Raw genomic sequence first — 23239 nt, 5'->3', positions numbered from 1 at the left:
TGACCCCCGCGATGCTACTAGCATTAGAAATGAAACGGAGACATGTGTACCAACTACAAAGCCATAAGGGAAGCGAATCCTGTCCTACCTTTGCCATGTACAAAGCCCAACACGACTATACTGTAGTCGTACACAACAGCTTTTATGAGAAGTGACTTCGAATGCCGAGAAAAGAGCAGAAGACAGAAGATAAAAGAATACGGCGAGGTCAACGAGCTGTCCCGCTTAATGAAATGGAGGGTGGACAATAGAGGAGCTTTAAAGCAGAGAGGAAATATCTTTATTACAGTAAAGGTATTAGTCGAAAGGCGTGTGTCGAAATGCAGGGTCAGAGGGCTATACATTAGGCAGAGGGCTTATTCAGTAAAAGTCAGGTTGAACAGTAGATAACAGCCGCGTACCAACTAAGAATATGCTGATATTCGGAATATGATATAATTCAACCTTCAACAGATGCCTTATAAAATTATACTCCAGTACCCTTTTATCTCCACATAGCACTGCAGACAGTGCATCTCAAAGCAGGTCTTATCCGCTTCTACGGTGTTCTATTTTTACCAGACGCCCACAAAGACTACTGCCGTTGTTGCTGGGCGCATACCTGCGTGCTTTCGATTAGAGCGCCCGACGGAAACGCACGCTTGCTTAAAATATTAAGTGTATTATCCACTTCACTATATACGCCTGGTTACTCATATAAATGCTTCAACTTCATAATCCTTGTAAATAATCTATGTCGATCTTTGACGCAATTTGTGCTACATTGATTAAATGCGATCTACGAGCGGTATTAACCCGACATTGCCTATTCAGTCTGCCGCCTCGACAAACAAAACACCCATGCATGCCAGACTCATGAGAAAGCCGTTTCAATGTAACTCGTAGAGACCGTACCAAACATGGCTTTCAACGCTGTGTGAAGCCTAATAATAACTACACAGGTGCGTACTTTATTGAGAAGACTTACATAGTAGATAAAATCCCGGAAATGTTCCGCTAGTCCCCCCATCGTTGCGGAGCCGGCGGACCCAGGGCCAGTGGCTATAGTCTCAGTTCTTGCGTAATCCTCTAACCTTCACTCGGGATCGGCATGCTCGTCATCTCTGTCGCCCCTCGTTCCTCAGAGGCTCTATCAGGCTGTTCCTTTGAGTTACAGCGGAACATGTTATCGGCATTGGCAGCAGTAGCAGCGGCGGATGGCTGAAACGGGCAGAGGAGCTAGTCTTTTGTGTGTAAGAAATTTTTATGTAATAATTAATGCTTAGAAGTGTTGAGCCCCAGCTAAGAGATGTTTGCGTGTTTCAGTTCAGCTCGTCAGCCAAGTCCCAGGTTTGCAATTTTCCTGCGTTGCTGCTACTTCTGCTGCTGGTGTCTACAAACTCGCGTCCGCCCCTGCTTTCCCAGCTGGAGTTTGGTGGCTTTAAGCGAGACTTGGTAAAATTATTTCAGTAAACATACGTGTCGTTTTTATGTTGCATCCCTCCTCTCCCGTTGGACTTCAAAAGATCCTTTACCAGCCATGATTTCTGCTCAGCCTGGGGACACCGTATAGACGGCTGGTAGCCTAAGTGTATACTGCTGGAACCGGCTAAGGAAGGTGCCGAAAGAAAGTAATTCGGAGAGGAAATCACCCGAAGCGGGAACTCAAAGGGATATGCCGTAAGTCGACTAGGAAGGAAGTACAAAAATAGGAGCCTATGTGTGTCCTCTGGTGTATTCGTAAATACGGTCATGTGTCTATAAGGAGTTGTTGAAGTACCGCTAAAAAGAAATGCAACTTACATTTTCCTTTCCCCACTATATTATATATTTTGCATGGAATAAAATTTCCGTTTTTTTGTCCATCCGGATTAGCAATTCATAGAATATATATATACATATATGTCTCAGCTATTTTTCTAGTTAAATGCTGCCAAACGTATGTATTTAAATTTTCAACCCGCTTTTTCTATTATCAGCCCGTGCTTTCAGCTGGGTTATTTCTAGGGTGCCATTTGAATATAGTTTCACAGCTTCTTAAATTATATCGAACTAAAAGTACAAAAAAAAAAGACAGTTCAGTGATTTGAAAACTACACTAAAAAGTATTGTTTATATCTTTCACGTAGACTGCAGCTAAAATTTTACAGAAGCCAAAAAGTAGGAGTCTGGGCTTTTTTTACTGTTGGATAAATATAACTAGGAACGACATTGTTAAATGTAGAACATTCATCTTACAATCCATTCTTTTACTTCAGATACCTAGTTCTATTCCAATCTCTGGAAGATTTGTATCTGCCACCATACACAATCTTGTCGTCCTTTTTTTTTAGCTTACCCGGTGAAAACATGACGGTATAGATTCAACCCATTTCAGGGATGTGTCGACATTCGCTGCTATAGCTGTTTTCAGACCAAGCTACATACAGTATAAAGTCATCAGAAAGAACTTGAATCGCACCTTTACAGTGTAGCATCGTCTAAGTTATACGTTACATATTAACGTTTGGTAAACACAGAATGAATTTCTTTATATGTGTACATCAAATGGTACGAGTTTGTATATGTATCACTCGTACTAGAGCGCTTACAACAATTTTTTCGGCTTTTACAGAACGTGAACGATTTCTCCCGTAGAAATAGTACCGTACATCGCGTTGTGCGACCTGAAGTCAGGCTATCCATGATCCAAGATCAACGATATCAAATTTTCCCGCGCTTTACAAATCTGCACCAGTCAACCCGCTGTTGACGATCTACGTTATTGCTGTTTTTTATCCGGCTTTCGAAGGCGCCAGGGAGAACTTTCAGGGAAAAAAACCAAAGGTATTCAATAGGAATTAGACTTCAAGGGCTCGAATGTCTATGTCTATGTTCTTGGTACAGAACACAACCGATACTTTAGAGACGAAAATATTGATTAATTAATTGGTATTTTTTAAGAATTGTTGCATTTTTTCTAACTTTGAAGCTATTTTGAACTTTTTCATTTTTGGGAATTTTAACTTGCTATCAAACTAAAAATTCGGCCCCGCTAAAATCTTTTTCCATGCATCGTATTTTAGTAACCCTAACGAGCTTATGCCCACCAATATCACGTGACGCACAGTTGTTAACAAAAGTTATTTGCGTCTTTTAAATTAAAGGCGTAATCGCGGTAAATAGTGCTTATATTGAATAAACATGACCATCAGCAGAAATGACATTTCTAACAAATACAAATAATTTTGTAAATTTTTCTTTTATTTACGCAGTCTTAAAAAGAAAGTCCATATATGTATGAACGCATCGTTAGGCAGATATGATTCTGTATATGTTAACAAAGCGAGAATGAGCGTGAGACAATGTGTTGCATCCCGTATAAGTAGATAGTCTTCGAAAGAGGAAAACAGATTCTGTTACGCTGCCTTATTGTTCAATTAGCACACATAGCTTAGTATGGTAACGTATGGTATTTGTTTGCTTGCTAATATTAGGTATGCGTAAGAGTCTAGGTCCGGACCCGGGCATAGGGTTCGTTTCGTGGTGAGAACCAGCAGTCGATCTGATCAAATGCTTAATGATGACAGCGGACGTGATACTTAGAACATAGAGAGAAAAAATTAACCCTTCACAATATTGGCGAATGTATACGAAACCTCCAGTAGCAGCAAATAGTTAATGACCTCGTGACGCTGCGTTTTTTTTTTATCATTGAAGGCGCAATTCCATTTTTGTTCATATTGCTGAAACTTGGTCCTTTCAAAAGACTTAATGACGCACGACCTCGGGCCATACTCAACCCATTTTATAGGCTTTGTTCAGTTGTATTGATTGGCAAGGTTTTCTCATAATAAACAAGTTCCTATCCCAATTCACTTGCACAATATAGAGTTCTTGCTTTAGCGGGGTACCCAAACGGGACAGCAATGCGACCAATTAATTTGATTTGACCCATTTCCGTATCGGTTAAATGATAATTTTTATAATAAACAGCCATAGGGACGCACCGCTTACGGTTACTCGATGTGCGTCGAAAATGTCATTTCCACAAAGGCTGGGTATTGGGGATTCTTGATGGTTCGGTCAGCAATCCCTTTGCTAGTTATGGCTTTTCCTGAACCGTTCGCCCCAGAATAAAGTGATTCTGTATGTAAACAATCATTACGCGTCTGAAAGGCAGGCTAAATTAGAACAATCCAAATTGAACGATACAATCCAGCTGCACTATAGCAATTATTCATGCCCGGATATATTGCCGAATCAAAACATTTCGGCTTCTTTGTCTGGGACGTTCTCACCAAAAAAAAAAAGGACAGGACCCTGCACATAACCCACTAACGAGTAACGGGCTCGAAAAGCAACGTAAGTTCCAAACTGCAGCTCACCAAAAGCATACGAAACATTTTATACATTAAATAAATCGCACTTCTTATTATAGGCTGAAAAAAACAATCTCTTCTGACTCTACGTACAGTGTTTCGATATTGTTGTCTCTTTTTTTTTTGTCCATTTTTATTGGTCAGTAGCGAGAAAAATGAGAGAAATTTTCCAGTGACAAAAATCCCCGTCATCATCCAATGGGGGCATGCCTAAACGCGGCAAGCCTACGAGTTCTCCTGAACCTGAAGAGCAACCTAGATTCGAATATTTTATTCCAATGTTTACTCGTTGCTGGTTTCTTATTCGGCCAACATTCATCAATGACAAGCAGATCATGAATGCAGGAAAAACAATATTAAGGCAAAAGACTAGTCGCGGTGTATAGTACTTTGTTGATTATCATGTATGAAGAAATATTACAAAATGTGCTATATTGACAAAAGGTAAGGTGGTTAGATAAGCTGGCGGTAATCTCAAGTAAATGGATCGCGCGATGATAATAAAAATAAGCTGCTGACAGTCAATTACCTGCGGAGCCCACATGTCTGCTCGAGACGCAGCTCTCTTAACGTTTTTCGTGCGATTAAAGTAAACATCAAAAATGGCGAGTGAGTTAGGTTCGGCATTCGGCAGTTGCCAATCTCCAGACGAGATTTGTACAGAAGCTTTACTATGCATGTACCGTCCGGTTGATGACGCCAACAAACACGTAGTTTACAATTTGTTCCAATGTGACTTTTCAAGGCGAAGCAGACAATGTCGCAAACGATAATTCTGAGGCACATGTCTAGCAGGTCAACTTTTTACTCTTTGGTACTCTGTGTGCTGTACATAGGAAAACGCTGATATAATCAGTAGCTGGCCACCGGCTGCCGCTCACAAGAAAGCTCACTTCCCTTCTTCTCTTTGTAGAAGCTCTTCGTCGAGATGAAGAGTTTTGTAATCCGCATTCAAATCCACTACGCACAAGCTTCCCAAAGTTTGGCGATTTGCAAGCTGGACCCCAGTAGCACATTCTACGTGCGTCGCATGAGCAACACAGGTAGCCATTTACGATCGTGAATAGAATACTGGTGCAGACTTGATCTATATACTACGACAGAAAGATATAGTATTTTGAGTCTCGTTCCAAAAGCCTCTTAGGAACTTCGTGCGACCGATCAAGATACGACCGTCGTTTCACGAATTCTACGCTCCACCGAGTGAGTGTACCCTATGTCTATCGTCAGTTTTCTTCCTTTTGTCCTACTTTACCCCGCGTGAAGTATTGAACAACAATAGAGATAAATTCGAAAGCCGACACCTCACTACATCTGGGCGACAGATATTGGCCCGAGCGTGTCGAGCGAATAGAGTCATTCTACTGCTGCTCCTCCTCAATGAATAGCTCAGCTTTTGAATTAAACCTGGTAGTATGCTACCTTCATACTTCCTTTTCTGTAAAGGCAAGTAATACTCACACCGTTCTTCATTAGTCACTCTTACTCTTCTGTCAGAGGATAGGCTGCCTGTCTCTCTGGCTTTTCTTTATCTTTCCTTCGCCCTTCTCTGTCTTTTGCTCTTTTTGTTCAATTTTCCTTGTCATTGGGTAGTTCACCGCTTCGTCTTGTAGCCTGGCTGCCCGCTTCGCTGGTTAACGATTTGCCGGTTTGTGACAAGTATTTCGGTAGTAGGCGATCTGGGGCGCGAGGTTTCGATAAGTTCGACATTTGCGCGGCGCGACATAGCAGCAGCGGCGGCCACTGCACAAATCGTTCGGTTCATCGCACTTTTCTATTTACACACATACGGAATGAGCTTCGTAGACGTTGTCCTTCGTCTTCAAGCCCACGCGTCGGATCCAACTTCGATTTGCAATTGCCAGATAGCTCGGTACGATGCGACTCACCGACTACTGTCATTTTCCTGCTGTCAGCCTGAGCTTGCTCGATTGTTGTCCGCTTCAGGTGTTACATTTCCTATGTAACCCCATACACCATACGCTGCACATCTACATTAACATTGCTCTGTCATTTCAGTTGAACAGGGCCACGGTACGAGCATCCGTACGCAGAGGCTTCGTGGAAAAGGAGCAGTCAGCCGGGCAGCTTACAAGCTATGCCTTCATAAGTGCAGTTGGCTCTAACGAGATGTCTGCATGTCATATCTGTCTGTTCAATGTCACAATATATTTGCACTTTCCTCGCGTGATCCTGTTCGCTGAGTCGGTATAGGAAAGCCTTTTTCGTCCTCCTTACTTTTGTGAAGGCGCTCCGAGGTTGGGAGGGCGCTCATGTTGTACTCTACATGGGCCAGCGTCGTCCTTATCGTTATCAGGCTCCGTCTACACTGCACGTAGAGGAAAGGAACATGCGGTAAGCATCCAACTCGTCAAAAAAGCAGATATAGCGAAAGCGAGACAAGGCGGAGACTGACAGCAATGCAAAACAGCGACAGTAATAGGAACGCTTCCGACTTCCTATGTGGCGTTTGTCCATCTTTTCTGATTAGAGCGTCGGCTCAGCGCTCTGAAGATGACATTATATGACACGTCACATTTATAGCCTATCGCAGTGGAGATATCTTTTTGTCTTGTTTTCGTGCTGGTTCGCGCTCTGTAGTTGTTAAACATATGGATCTGACACAAACTACTTTGTAAATTCAGCGTCAAATGGGGGAACAGGAGGCTCCAAACAAAAACTTATTTTAATGTACAATAGTATTTAATATGATAATCTGCTGGGGTTTCGACCATGTCGTGGTGGTAGGATTTGTGCGTACGTTTCCTTCGACTGCGGCGCATCAACACTTATTGCATGCTGTGATATTATATAGTATATTGTATAATGCTGCACAGTAGCTTGGCAGACGCATAGCGTGTATGGCGTAATCTTATGTCCAATGATTGGGAGGTGTGCTTTATAACAACATTGGCTGTTTGTTTTAGTGTGAAGTACCTTTTTTGTTATAGTTTACGATGTGCTGTGGTAAAGCCCTCTTTGGGTTTGCTTCGATGGTATATGAACAATTTAATTTGGTTAGAGTTATGCTGTATTGTGTTCGAGAGGTACTAATTATCTTCAGCTGTTTTTTTTTATATCAGCGAATTTCTGCGGGTTGCAATGATCTTGGCCCAACTACTCTCTTATCTGGTTGGGTAGCGAATTGTACATTTGTAAACTGTTTGAGCTCCTAGTTACCTTCAAGCGCGCTTTCACGAGCTGGCATTCTGCTGGTTGTGGGCGTTGTGATTCCGGCAGTCTGTTGTCGCATTGCTTTGTCGAATACTGAAGTTCATCAATAGCATTTACAAACATATCTGTAATACCATTAGTGGCTCTTGGACGCTCCGAGAGGCGACCCTATATGCCAACAAATAATATCTCAAATACAATTCAAATATGGCTCTGTACACAGTTATTATAGCCATTAAACAAATAAATTTACACATTTTTTTATTAGCCCAACGATCTCTGCTCTCTATTTGGGTTTCTGCACGTTCATTTGCTCTTGTCGGGTCTTTTCGTCTAGTGTGATTCCTAAGCATTTTCTCATAAATGCATTATTGATTGTGACGCAGTCGCACCTGCTTCTAGGTTGGTTCCGACTTGCTGTCCTGAAACTTCTAATTTCCCTAGGAATTTATTTATTTGATGACCGAAAGTCATGTACTGAGTCCTTCTCCAGTTCGAAACAAATTCGTTTGTGCAATCCTATGTCTAAATATCGCGGAAGGACTTTTTCGTTACCTCTTTATTTGCCTGTGCTTGGAATCCGTACACGATGCCTGTGTCATCGGGATATCCAATGCGGTTGTCGCTTTTCACTTCTCTATTGATTTGTAAGCCGATCGTTTATGTATGCCGTGAATGCTATCGGCTATGCTGTAGTAGCTTCTTAGGCTATGCCATTTTCGAAGTTTTGCTACTATTTCCGTGGGAAATGGAAGTTAGGTGGAAGTTTACATTACTTTTTTTTTGCAATTGAGTTGTATAAGACGATTCTGCTGCGTGAAATATTCAGAGCTCGCCACTAGCGATACACCCTACTATCAAATTGGCCACGGATTGCCTCTAGAATGAAACCGACTTAATTGTAACGCGGAATGTCTAAACAGACATTTGTTACATCTGGTGCTGGCATTGGCTGTTACTTCAGGTTGGCTTTTACCACGAATAACGGTGAATTTCCGTCTGCTTTCGAACCTAAATCACCTTAGGAGTCCTTAAATTTGATCGAGCTGAAATCAGATTTTTAAATATGATAAATAGAACAAATGATTCTACTTGGTAGGCAAATAGGCTGCGAGTTCCTATTTAATTTGAAAATGACGCGTAATTAGATGTATCGCGTGCGTACGTGACCTGATTTCTATGCTCTTTTAAAACCATTTACTCAGCCGTCATTGAGGTGATAGTGTTTCCATAAATAGGCTAGTAGGTTTAAATGGCGTCCTTAATTTCAAATAAAGTTTTTCAGACAATAAATTCAGTGCTAAACACATTCTGCACGAATTATAAGTGCCTTTTAGGTTTTTTTCTTTTGACTGTAAAAGCAGCTATCAATTTTTATATGGTAAAAAGCCTAATTTTACGCTGATAGTAATATCATAGCTACAAGGAACATCTCCATAGGGATTCTTGTAAAGCACCAGTTATGGTTTCACCCCAATATGCTATCAATGGTTCGTTATGTACATGCCTCTCCTTCAATTTTTTAGGTAAAAAAGAGAGGTGAAAATTGAGTACGCAAAAGGTACTCAAATATATGTATGGTCTCACTCCGTAAAAAAAATTTTGTTATTTTCATTTATAATCTCCCCGAGGTTATTCAAGTCTAAGTTCGAAAATGTTTATTAGTTTAGTTGCTTTGAACGTTTATTTAGTAAGCGAAACGTACTTGCTTAATAATATACAAACTTCTAAATATTTACTGGTATTCTTTTTTCTACCGTTTTACTTTTAGTTTACACATTTAACTTGGTGGTGCTGACTTGAAGACCTTTAGCCAGTAATTTTTCACTAATATTTAAGACAGCGAACATTTCTTTCGTAAATTATCTAACAGCTCTAACTAATCTGCTCGCGTACCTCTCAACCGTGCTTAGTAGTGTCTACATCATGTCCAAATGTGGCACTTCTCCTAGGGCGCACATTAACTACATTCGCCCCTCTGTAAGCTCGTATATTTAATGAATTATCCTAGAGTTTTCATCACTTTGTTGAAAAGTTCCAGTGTTACGGCTGGAAAAGCGGAAAATCCGCGCGACAAGAACCTACGGGCTCTTTACCTTTTTTTTTTTTAATGTCAATATTGATGAAGGTCGACTAGGGTAAAAAAGGCGTTAGCTACCGGCTTCTCGAGCATGCCAAATCGTTTGCACGGCACATCCACACTTTTAGTTAAGAGAAGAACTACTTCAATAACGATGATAATGATATGATGATACACAAATGTGGATCAGACGACATACTGATTTCTACGGTTACATGACTAGTCCGCGTGATCTTTTTTCAGTGAACAAATTCTAATCAGAGAAAAATGGGTAGCAGAAATACTATATATAATCCGGCAGGGGGGTACATCGGAGTGTCATGAGTTGCACATATCAAAAATCAAGTAATTTAGAAATACTTTATACCGCTCTGAATATATTCCTCTCAGCCTAAATACGTCTTCCATAGGGTGAAATGGTAGAGACGAGGTCAAGGGCGCAAACGTTTTATGATTCCGTCTTCTTCTGTAGCACCTACCTGATTCTGATCTTCGAATCATTTTGAAGAACATGCTCTAGGTGCTACCAATATTAACAGGCTAGCTTTTCTCAATGTGCCATACGTCGATACTAGATATTCTACAATAACAGACAATGTTTACTTATTCTTGTAACAAAGATAAGGTTACAATCCTCCGCTGGACAGAAGTAGGGTGGATGGATAACGCCAAGCAATCGACTTACGTTTGTATGACTAATATTCGCTTGAACATTGGAAATTGGAAAGCGATCAGTAATTCCTATTGCGCCTCTCTTACACTGAGACATATAATGTAATGGCGCCTAATGATTAATTAATCGTGCGATTCGCTGAGCAAAATGTAGCCAAACAAGATTGCCAGTGGAGCTGAGTACGACTTAAATATCAAGGAAACGAACAAGACACAAGAAAATAGAATACCGACTCTCCTAGATAAAGATCAGTGGATAGATTAAGATAACGATCTCATTTGAGGATACCTACCTGCTCCGTGAGAGCGTACTGGCATGTTAATACAGATGGTGCATCTTCACTGGAAAACGAGAACTACAGTGGTCGTTCATTGTAGTTAGGTCTTTTGTTGTGATTTCGTCGAAAGAGCTGGTCTGTGAGTATTAGTGTGTGTGGGGGGAGGGGGATCTGCTCTTAAAGAAATACCAACAGAATCAGCCACAAAAGTCTGCCCAGGATGCTGCTGTCCCATTATGGGACGCGATGATGACCGCAAAATGCATTTACACCGACGCGACTGTTTCGTTTAGTAGATGCCGTTGTTGTCTCAGGGACAAGACAACAACCCGCTGTTCAGCCGAAGATTCGTCCTCTTGTCGCTGCAGGGGTTGCCTCTAAAAACAATTTTGAAAATGGCGGGCCAACACGTAGTCGTCAATTCTCATAGGGAAAAAGAAGCAGAGGACCAATTAGCTGTTGTACCATCTCCGCCGTCCAGAGACGCGAAGCGGCTCTGAGAATGATTAGGAAGAGCTTTTCCAGATGTTAGCCTAAGTTTATATGAATACTCCTGCATAAAATGTGCTTATTGCGATGCTACTGATCTCATATATGATAGCGCAATATAACGACCCTTTGATCTAGCATTCTCGTTTGTAGGTTATATTGAAAGCTTTACTTTTTGGAGCCTCATACATTTAACTACACCTATAAAATATAATTGGTTAACAAATTTGTAGACATGTATGGGAACACCATGTGTTGGGAATAGAAATCAATAGTTTACTTATTGTTTGTATTTTTTTTTTAAATTTTTTAGCTCTACGTTTACATTACGTTGAAAATCTGTAACGTTTATAGGTCCATCGAACGCTGGTCGGCTTCTTTCGTGATAGGCCGATGCGTCTCCATTCTTATGCAGAAAACTTATTAGTTTTGAGTATGCAGCTCACATATTATATACACTTACAGTCGGTATAAGAGTAGACCTGCACATGTTAATATTTTATAATGGGATTAGGTTCGAGTAAAGTCAAGTTAGAAACAAGAAAACATCAAGGTTGGGTTGTATATAAAGTCTAAGTGATATCAGCAGGTCCTGCCGCTACACAGAGTGACCTCACAGGGCAACTAGCTAACATCAGATAATCAGGCTTGTTTTTTAAATTACTCAGGAGCCTCTATATGCGTACTTCAGTAACCTAGTTATAAAAATGCTTCGCTTAGGAACTTTTAAAGGCGCTTCGAGATAAACACTGGGGAAGGTGTACTTGACCTCTAAACATTCACCGAACCTCATTGCATATGCCTATTAAAATGCTTAAAAAAATCCTCCTAGTAAAAATGCTATACGAAAGCTCATCCCATTTTACATGTTCAATCTGTATCATATACACTGAAGGATTCGACAGAAAATCAATGAGTGGCATCTCTTTACGATTGGTAAAAAGTTCAACAAAACACTTTTGTAATATCGTCTGATTTTGATATCCAAACAGGTTAATTAGTATAATAACTCCTCAAGACGAACTAGGCCTGTTGAATAGATTTTAGCTAATGTCTTCAGAGGAGGCAATTTTTTGCCGCCGAAAATATGGCGCTGATTGATTTCAACGAGGCCGTTTACAAATAAACGACTATTACGATGACAATCACATCAATGACAAAAGTAAAAATAGCAACTTTAATAACAATGATACCGCTAAGCGCATCCGCCGCAACTCCGTGTCCTATACAAAAACACAGAAGCATGTTACCGAAATGTCAGCTGTTAAGCTGAGGCTGAAGATATCTGATGCGTTTAATAATATCCGGATCGTCTTTCTTTGTCAGACATCTGTCTACCGCGTAAAGTGACATAAGGTTTACAGTAGGAGTATGGCAATCGCGTTCGCAGAAGTAGCCACTTCAATTCTTGGTATTTCTGCAGTACAGGTCGACTCGGTATGAAGCTCTTTTACACCATATTACCTTCAACGGTAATTCGCCAATTTGTCTTAAATAGCCGTCCTACCGTTTGGCGCTCCTGTGCGAATGAAAAGTACAAGTTTCTACAGCGAAACCTGCTTATAATATGATACGTGTAGATATTAGTTGGATATGTATTAACAGATTCGTTATTTTCTCTATTCTGGATAAACTGTGTGCCTTCGAAGAAAATTAGATGGTTTCCACTCGTAGCGGTCACGCAGCCTCTGACCTAAAGTTGTGTTTGATGACGTATACTCGTGCCTTGGAGTAAAGTATACTTGTGATACTTCAAGTGGTCAGGATGGTGACAAGGGATTTCCTTTACAATGTGAGATTCGCGTCAAGCAACGAAAGCACATCAAGACGCACCAGCAGAGTTGCTTGCTATTAGTAAATAGCTGGGCGAGCTAGCCCCGCTAGGTGCTTTGCCACGCGAAGTTCCTTTGCGACACCCGCGACTGTCACCAAACTGAACCTGTCAGACGCTCGCATATTTTGGTCATCTGAGTGCAACTACCGGTTTTCGTGGCTTAGGTGGTCATTGCGACTAATTAAAGACGTCTAGTTATATTTACGTCGATAGAAGTCTAGAACATCGACTCATGAAGTTGACTAATTACCGCGATGGTGGTAATACAAATTGCTGCGGCTACCGAATGAATAAATGTGGTAGCCAAAAGGAAGTGATAAAGACCGGGATGAGACAGGCGGTGAGAGTCGACAGACGTCTGCGTCCGTGATGACGCCTGCCAAAAAAAACGGGTGTCATTGTTGTAGTAGGTAGCGAACTCCACCTAAGTGTGTAGTTAAAATTCTAATAACAAGTTATGGCTAACAGGCTCGGTCGAATACTCACAGACGGGCCGAATCGCTCTGTCGTTCACATTTGACCGTTGAGGGAGCAAAGGATACGAATGATGGCGCGATGCCGACGTCAAGTGAAGGGTTCCTTCTTCGCTCTGTTTTCAGAAACCTATAGGCAGACATGTGACACGCTCTGATGCCAGGCGACATGTTCGGTAACATCAGCAACTTTAGCGGCAGTATGTAAACGAGAAGGACGGATGAACAGCGAGGTGCTAGACAATAACACGAACCACAGCAACCAAGACTCCTGCTAGGGCCAACGGTAACATTTATCTAATGATAACTACAGGGTAGAATGGCATGAGGGGCCAGGGGGTGGGGTACGTGATCTGGCTGGTGTCACTTAACGGCGCATGACCGATGCGATAACGTCGAAGAGATGTCATATGGGGGAGATAGAGTGAAATACAGACAATCATCAAAAAGGTCGAGCAAAATTTCGAAGTGATGTCGACTGGAATGAGGGCCTGCTACGCTAAGCTTGATTGTTAGCAGAATTAGGCAGTTTGAAAGGAATGAAGAGAATTGATTGTAGACTAGTCTGTTTCTTTCTCTTTGTTTGTCGGGGCAGAGGATTGTAAGTCAGGGGCTTGATGTCTATTTAACGGATGCGTTGTGCCAGTCCATTGCTTAGGGCAGCTGAATGTACGGATATTATTACTACGGAGCTAGTCTGTATGCCTTCTAGAGCTGAAGAGTTTATAGAACAGTGGCTTAACTGAATTTGTGTGTAAGCACTCTATGCATCATTTTATTTCACTCTGTTTAAAAAGGTTTTATAGACTCTAACGGTTTTCTAAGGAAGAGTCATGTGGCCTTACAAAAGCCAGTTCTTGCTCAGTGCTCCCGTTTAGATGTACAGGATGCACACCGTAGGCTAATCAGATTTAAAGGCGTAAGGTGAAAAACATAAACTGTTACCACCAACTTATCTAATCTAATTAATCAGTAATAAGCGCTGAAATAAAACGTGGCTTGAGCTTGCTTCTGTCGGAAAGTATTGATACCCCAAAGATGCCAATTGTGGTCGGCAATTCAAATCGCTACCTACTCTTTTTTCTTAAGCAACATAATTAACATTTAACATGCAATAACAGGTTTCTCAAGATCATGATTCCCGCATCTTCCCATCTATAAAATCAGCGAAAATCAGGAATATGGCGTATAAAAATTAAAAAGCGCGTTAGGGGAAGAACGCTAACTACGATAGGCTTACATTAGTTTTCTAACACTCTACATGGCATGATTGTACGGTGACGTAGCGTAAGTTGTTCAACCACCATAGATTTCGAAGAACTAGACAGTAGTACTTTACAATATGTTAGTCTTTGTCCTTGGCTTTAAATCTTGTGTTAAATGCCTGCCTACGCCTAAACGGCTACGCGTGGTTTGCAATGTCGGCTCAGATATTCGGGTGATTTAGGCCCAGCTAATAGGAAACGCTTCGGTTTCGTTCTGTTAATGACAGTGGGCAACAGCCGGAACATTTCGCTGAGTTAATAATTTCCTGCATGTGTGTACATTGTGTGTACACGTGTGCGTGTGTCTGCGTGCGCGACTCCAGGTGCTTCCGGGCCGTGCCCCTGGGAAGACTAACTAATCCCAAAATAGAAGCTGATATCCTCGAGCAGCGTGTAAGACTGCACCTTTACAGGCCAGCCAGTTGCTTTAAATGAGGTGAATCTCATTGGCTGTAATTGGCAATTTGTGTCAGAAGACCACGGAGATAGACAACGTCAATGGAAGGCTTAGACATCACTTTGACATAGCGTCCGACACGTGTGTATATGCCGATTATCCAACACAACAGCAAGACAAAATACAAGCCTATGTCAGCGTGGACAGTTTCCCGTTAGAAACAAATATATAATACTAATTTAAAACACGAAGCTCAAATTGGTCCTGTATGCGTCGCATCTGTGGTGAATAAGGCCACCTCCTGCACAAAGAAAGCAGGTATTCCTTATACGTATATTACTACAGAACGTTACATTTTGAATGTAGCGCTTCTTTATGGAAGTGATTTTATTCCTAACTATTATAATTAAATTATACTATACACTGTTAGACAAAAGGATTTTGTCTTACAATCCTTTATTCCATATATATATATATATATATATATAGGGAGAGAGAGAGAGAGAGGGAGATCTGAGTGCAAATCCGTGGCCACAACTGGTCCGCCACAGCATTTCGCTTTGTATTTCGATGGTGTTAGCGCCTACATTGTCCTTCAATGGAACTTCACGCGCTAAGCGATTTCGTCTTTTCTACCCAACTTTTTCCACTGTCTGAGCGACGTAGGCCAAGAGCGTTCGAAGCGACCACCCTCATACTCGATAGCGACATAAAAACAGGACGGCCTTGTACCGGCGCGTGAAACTGACCGGCACCAACACTATCATCATCGCGCAAAGTATTCTCGACGCCAGCCCAGCCGTAGCAACAGCTTGACAATTGCTGGGTTTCGATGGACTCTGCATCTTGCCTTCTCTACCGTTTCCGTGCGTGTGAGGTCTCGCACCTCGTTTGAGTAATTGCGACGGCACGCACAGTCGCACAGTAGTTCCTGTCTCTGAATCACTCAAGAAGAGCATCAAGTGTACTTAGACGTCTGCCTAATCTACTAGCTAGTACTGCTTGTAGCGATGACAATTGCCAACGTCAGAAATGGCAACGTCACAGTGATGTTTAGACAGTCGAATCGAATGGGTTACGGCTCATCAACGAGGCGACACGACCGACCATCATGTATGAGGTCTAGCTCGAGTTGTCTGACGGACTAGTTCTAGTAGCTTGGTAGTACCAACAGCATCCCGACCCCTCATCGGAGACGCTGCTGTATTTCGGACATCCAACGAAGCTGCCGCCTTGGCTACTAGCTCTCACGGACAGGTAACGCGCACGTAAACCCAACAAATACCATCGCCTACCGGCTGACACGTTCAGCTCCAAAAAAAAAAGAACAAAGAAGAAGAAGAAGAAGAAAAACTGAAACAAGCTATTCCGCCTATAAGTTTTTGAAGCTTTTTTTTTGTTACCTAACGACTCGGAACGATACGTTACCACCATCGTAGCGTCACTGTTGTCGGATGCCGCTATTCACCGATTGCTGGGACATCGCCTGACGTTACGGCGACCGCGGCACCGGTATCCGACGGAAAGAGATCAAGCCCGTGCGCGAACACGAAGAGTTCAGTGAGCGAATAGCGCAGTTGTCACGCGTGTGGTCCGGCCAGAAGGATCCAGCATCGTCAAAGCACAGGTAATGGCAGAGCACACGGCGGCATAGACAAAGCAACGATATCACAGCGAAGTTGCTCCCGATTGTTCGATTTATACCTTCTCAGTGACTCTATAGGTAACAATAACAAATGCCTGATAGATGGGTACGTTGATGGCGTATACCTACACATTCGACTGAGCCGATGGCGGCTAACGCTGGTCGATCTCCTTATAGTTAGTACAGTGACTTCTTAGTGAAACTGGCTGTCAGGGTTACCTACGACGTGTTCATGTTGAAAGGGGGCTATCGGCGCTGTTGCTGGCAACGGAACCTATTGCGCTAGCACTGGCGGAACCGGTGGCGTCGGTGATGCCCGCAGCAAACAAAAGCCGTCTGAGCAGCCATTAAAGAAGGCCGGCAGGAGAGAGAGAAGGGAGAGGGAATGGGGGAATGGGGGGGGGGGGTGAATGACATGGAAGCTGTCAATCAAATGGATAAATCCGGCCGAATTCACACCGAACACAATCGAGACCGATCAGCAGACCGACATTATCGTATCGCCGAAAGTTGTTATTGAGAAAAAATACTTTGATGTGTTATTACGGTGGCGTATATTGTTAGTTAGACGTTATAGTTACAACGATGATGGTTTAATATGGACGGAAGTCTTCGAAAAGCAGCAAAAGATTTAGAGTGATTAACATAGGCTCTGAAATAAGGCTCTGCTAGTATCGTTAGTGGAAGCAGTTGGAGAAGTATCTATTATGGATTGAATGCATAGAGATAATCGTACTGAGAGATCGTTTTGACGATATGATAGATAACTAGAAAACGGGGAAAAGCGTTATTCGAATGCATAAAATAGGCCATTAGAGATTAAAACGGTGCTCAAAAAGTCGCAGTCTGTATAATTTAGGCTAGCTAGAATATTCTTTTCTACAATAGTAGCTTTGTTTTAGAAAATAGCGACTTAAGCCGTACAGGACGTACCACATATCTTATGGTGATAAGCTTGTACTCGCGATACATGCTGTTAGCAGCTTGGTTATAGCAGGAACCGCAAAGCTAAGACCAATTATTAAACAAGCTTTTCCATAAGTTTTCAATGCATCGCATGAAAAGAAGGTTACCCGCTGTGCCATAGTATTGTAATAGAGACCTATAGAGCTCACCAGGCACAAGATAAAATTTTGAGCAGGTAGCTGACAATATAATGCTTCGCTGAATCGCATGATTTAATCAAATATTGCTTAACAACTATAATGGACGCTGAATAGTTGAGTAATAGCTGCTTGAACATGAGCATTATTCTCTTTTTTTTCCTCTGAATTTACATGATTCTTATTTTGTTTCTCTATTCGAAATTGGCTTCCATTTTTTTCTTATAAAATACCACAGATAATAAATGTTTCATATGCGCACTTTATATAACTTACGCTCAATTAATGCACTGAAGAAATTGCGTGAATCAGTCATAAGTATAGATCTTCATCATCAACTACGGCCTGTACAAGGCCCCATCCACCTTTAGGAATCTCAATGCAACACCTCTTTTTACACAGACTCTGCAGATGATACTCCCTGGACATTGATTTTAGCCCTGAATTTGTCGAGGGGATGTATCATCATCGTGCTATGCTTGGTACATCCACCGACCATCAGCAACATATTGTCGCGCCCATATATTCGCCATTTTTGATCAGAATCCCCCAAACATAACAAAAGGAAATCGGTGCTGATACGTACCAGCCGACGACACATGCGTGAGCATATACAGACTCCGTGCTGGTGGACATCCACTAATTGTGCCGATGGATTTGTGAATTTATTAATACGGGCTTAATTATTAGAGACAAATTCGCTCTTTGTATGCCATCCCAGTGATAGGGAAAAAACGGAGGGTGTATACAGTCCAATCATATCATTGTCTAGATACGTATGATATAGGTAGGGGTTTGGTCTATACAAATGGAGCGTTTAATAAAATTGGCAAAATGGTTCATTTTTACAAAAAAAAAAAAAAAGGTACAGCTGCTGACACTTTTATTATATTTTTGTCCGGCTAACGCAAAGCAAACCCAAAACGCCCTAGTAAACGAAACGTAACTAAACGATTAACTGATCTGTTTATCTATTACCAATATAATACGTAGCTCTTCTCTGGTTTAGTGGTGAATGATTTCACCTTGCCGATCAATATTACTGCCTGTTCAGATGATAACTCAGATCACATAAATCGCCTACTATTTACCTCAACAACAGACAATCAGGAAATTTACACGCAGAGGTCAAACAACCGAAAGCAAGTCCGTTTGACCGTAGTCACATATAGCATTCTCTCTTTTCTGCATATTTATATACGGATATAAGACCATACTTTTTGCTGTTATCTCTCTGGGGTGGATGGGGAGATCTGTAAGGGGCCCAAGAAAAAACGGCGTCCATTACTGGCATAGAATTTGCTTCAAAATAATTGAAGGATCGCCTGTTTCCACTAGGCCTGGTGCAGCAGCAGCAGCTGCTGCTGGTATCAAAAGAGATTCGATATATCAAACATGGCTAGACCATCGTCACAGTTACTACTATAGCGTATAGTGCACCACTAGCATATATTCAGTGTAGCGGTGGGCGCAGAGGGTCGACCGTCGAATGTGAATTTATAATGGCCTCAATAGACACGTCTGTCAATGACAACTATCAGGTATTACGTATCTGCTCCTGGCTGCGATATCCAGTGTCCTATACGATACAGTGCCCTGTCCGTCCGATCGTATCCAACAGAGTAGATGATCAAAAGTGTCATCATTATTATCTCTTTTTTTTTGCTTGGCATGGTACTGATCCAGCTCTTTTATAGACGTTATGTCTATATTGAAACCTGCCCCGCCGCGCTTATATTGATTGGGTCGCACAACTTCGCGGTTCATCCCCTCCCATGTTTTTGGTCTAACGATCGGCCGATCTGCAGCCGCCGTATGGTCGGCTGAAAGACTCTCGTATCTGCTGTCGACGCTTTGCTAGAACAGGAGTAGATAGACAGACAGACAGACAGACAGGGTGGCATTTCTCCCACTGTACTTAGAAAGAGAAAAATCTGGCGAGAGTCTTTTAGCTTATTCTCTCGCTTTTTTTCGTCTGAGCACCAAAATGCCCCACCAAGCACCAGCTTAGCTAATTAACTAACTAACTAAACTAATTTTGACTTACTTAGATATCACCGAATATATCGTCCTGTAGGCACGTCCGTTTGGCTGAATTCAGCTGGAGAGGAATGGACTGAAATGCAATTTTGCTAAGGCTTTGATACCACGACAGTCAGTCAGCCTGCCGTCTCGTCCAAAGGACAACGCTCGAAGACTGCGTCTTCCGTTAACAAGCAATCTCCATTAACTGGTCGAACGCTGTGACCAGCATGTGAAAGCATATACCCTGCACGATTCTTAAATGGACGACACATCGGAATAATTTGAACTGTAACCGCCGACCAACTAAAGGCCGCCAGTCTCTACTCAGCGTTAGCCAGCGGGACCTGGTGAAGCCGAAGGTCGCGTTTCATCGATCCACAACGCACAACTCCATATGTAGACCACTTTGGTTAATCGTGCAATCTTGAACGCGATAAATTCATTGGCCTGCAAAAGAGCAGAAGTGGCCGGTTCCTAGTCATCGCGGTAGCGCAGAGTAGATGACACAATCATCGCTTTGACGATATCTGGCAGCTCTGTCGGCGGCTGTAGTAATGGGAGAATCAAGCAGAAAAGTCGTCGGTCCAGTGGCGATTTTCATCGATTCGACCCTGATCGTCCGTAGCGGGTGGCCCGGAGCGGCTCTGCGACCGATCGGGATAATGGCGACACCGCTGGGGCTTCGCTCTCAGTCGTGGGGCTACGCCGACCAAATTGAAGTAAAAGCCGACGGTGCGCCACGTGTAAGCCCTTCGCCACCGTAAAGGTTACTCCACAGTTCCGGGTGGTTGACGTTAGTTCATATAGGATGATTTAGCGCCTTCGACGTGTACACAAAACCAGCACAGAGCTGGAAAGACTTCTGCCAGTACAGCCCGACATTTGAGCTACTAAATTACGAACGGTAAGGCCGACGCCGAAATGTATCGTTCAGGGTTTAATATTCGACTAACATGCTACGTCGCTGCCCTTGTCAAGGAATAGAAGCTACGTATATCCAGGGGGCGAAGATAAACAGTCAAAAGCCTCCGCAAGATCCCAGATGGACGTGGATTATATTTTTCAAACTAGAAATGACACAAACCGCATTGTGTACGTATCAACGTACGTTGGAAACGGTACATTGTTATAGCTATGATATGTTGATAAGAATTTCTATAGCAATCTTCCATTTCAACTTTATAGCAGACATTGCAGAAACAATATTTCCAAGTTATCAGCTACTCCCCCAGAAAGAATGCTTAGTTCAAGCTGATCCTGTTTGTAAATAGTCAATCTATTGTGTAACTGCACGCAACTGAACAATACTAATTGGCAGTTGATGATCTTATTTATTTCCATGCAATTTCTTCGTTCTCTTTCCGTCTTATCTGTTGCTAGAGCTTCCAACCAGCTCGATAATTATTCAGTTCCTTTCTCAGAAAGTAAATATGTAGCTTTTACTCGCCTGGTACAATTTACCCCGAACAGATCGTGGCCTGTGTGTCATCACAGCGTTAGTTTCACAAAGGGGCACCGTTACCCAGTCATAGAAAGGGGTAGGACAGGGTACGTATTTCATTTGTATTTGCCGCTAAAATTTCTTAAACAGCGTAGGAAACGGACAGCGCTCAATTCATAATTATCTTCGCGTACCTGTCGATGCATAACGTTATCAGGGTTTAACGCTTAATCTTGTAGAAAGCCAACAGATTTCGCTATACGAATTCATTTGCACGGGCTGTCAGACGGAGTGTGATTTCAGATCACGACGGTGCACTCGCCGCATACTATAGACTGCATATCGTATCCCTGGCTTATCCTGCGTGACGTATATATAATTCTTTCCTAACGTCATAACAGGCCATCGAATATTCTAAAGAAGGGCTTCACGCTTTCTTTGACCATTTTCGCTACGAGTCAGCGTCGATTTTACCAACAGAAATCGCCTCAGACGTCAAAGACAAATCAGAACGCATTCATTGCTGTTGTCGGAGTCGTTTGAAGGTAGAATAAAAAAAAAGAGAAATTTGTTCGCTTCTAGCAGCGGTGTGTATGGTTAGGGGATGATTTACGTGAAGACAAGCTGATACGGCTGCACGGGAAAAACACATGACAGCGTGTCACCATGGGGAGTCTGAACGACTAGCAAAAATTTGCTTGCTGAGGAATTTCCGTGTCTCAGAAAAGTGCACACTGTTTATCGTACGTTTGATGTCGGTGTTCAGAAGACCTTCAGATTACATAAGCAATTATAAATGATAATTATTGCTATTATATAACTTAGCGATGCTAATTTGTCGTTCGATAACTTCTGCTATTTTTTGATATTCTAAATATCACGATGATAAAGTTATCAACGCTTTCTTTTGAAGATGATCTACATATAAATTTGTGTCTGATCATCGTCATACTCACGCATGTGACCAATCAATCATATAATCTTTAGGCGTAGATTCAGTAAAAGAAAAATTAATTTATAATGAGTATAAATGTGTCTCCACTCATTCACTATCTGTACAGGCAAGCGTGTCAATCAATACAGATTGATTACATGTATATATATACGTTCTACATTGTGAAGTAAGCTTTTCGCGGGCGTTCACATCCGCTGCGTGAATATTATGGTATACGTTGTAACCGAATGACGCTGCCGGTAAGCAAACTACAAGCTCTTCGAAGACTGTCGATTTTTTAATAAAAAAATAAATATAAATGTCTAGAGTGCTTCTTCGTACCGTTTGTAATACGGTAGCGTCGCTGGCGTACGAGGTTCATCTATGTGAAGCAGGGTCCTTGAGCGAGATTCTAAGTCTGTTATTTGGCATCCAGGCAATGGGTCGCTAGTCCCTATGCAGGGAATGGACATGTTAATAGAATACGCGCATAAATATTTATTTGATTCAATACGAGCGGAGCGCAACGGATACAACCTGTTGGTCCGGGCGAGCGTTGGGTGCACAAGGGGAAAGAATTTTTTTCCCGCCTCGATTATGTCCGATAGGCGTGCCATGCGGCAATCGAAGAAAATTTGCTCAATGAACGAGTGAGCAAGCCTTACGGCCACGCAGCTGTGCTTTCATTACCATTTGAATAAAGGGCGCGCACACAACATAGCTATGTGTATAACATGTTCTAGGTTTTCTCTGAAATCGCTAGGCAGACCGGACATGTACGATGTCAATTTACACCAACATCACCTTGCCAGTATCCGTATTACAGGATTTGAGGATGTATCTGGTATCTGTCAACTCTTGGACAACAACAATAACGACAACAACAACAACAACAACAATATCCCGGCATACGCAAGACGTTCCTTATTTTCCTGCTTTTGAGCTTTCGCCTTTCTTTGCTAAGTGACCGGGCCCTACTTTTTTTTTTTCTTTTTTGAGAAATACAACAGTCGAGCAGTATTTGTTCGCGGCGCATATGTAAAACACCTTCACTTTGTTTATTGCTGGTTGTTGCCTACTGTTTGTATT

The 23239-nt window shown here is 42.1% G+C and overlaps 1 long non-coding RNA gene across 6 annotated transcripts; it reads right to left on the bottom strand.

Annotated features, from left to right (window-relative positions):
- Window positions 1-2082: 2082 nt before the first annotated feature.
- Window positions 2083-16952, bottom strand: LOC147754546 (uncharacterized). 6 transcript variants are annotated; one of them, XR_015317253.1, is made up of 4 exons: window positions 13354-16420; window positions 8070-13243; window positions 7521-7607; window positions 2084-6848 (listed from the first exon to the last, which is right to left on the bottom strand). It is a non-coding gene; the product is annotated as an uncharacterized LOC147754546 (long non-coding RNA). The 6 variants fall into 6 exon arrangements; XR_015317250.1 differs by adding an exon at window positions 16431-16952 and having other exon boundaries at window positions 2083-13243; window positions 13354-13529; XR_015317251.1 differs by having other exon boundaries at window positions 2083-6848; window positions 7521-13243.
- Between the last annotated feature and the right edge of the window lie 6287 nt (window positions 16953-23239).

The sequence above is a fragment of the Varroa destructor genome, unplaced genomic scaffold (assembly GCF_002443255.2).
Source record: "Varroa destructor unplaced genomic scaffold, Vdes_3.0 BEIS01000007.1, whole genome shotgun sequence".
Taxonomy (NCBI): domain Eukaryota; kingdom Metazoa; phylum Arthropoda; class Arachnida; order Mesostigmata; family Varroidae; genus Varroa; species Varroa destructor.
The sequence above is the reverse complement of the archived record's forward strand: the minus strand, read 5'-3'. Positions and strand labels throughout refer to the sequence as shown.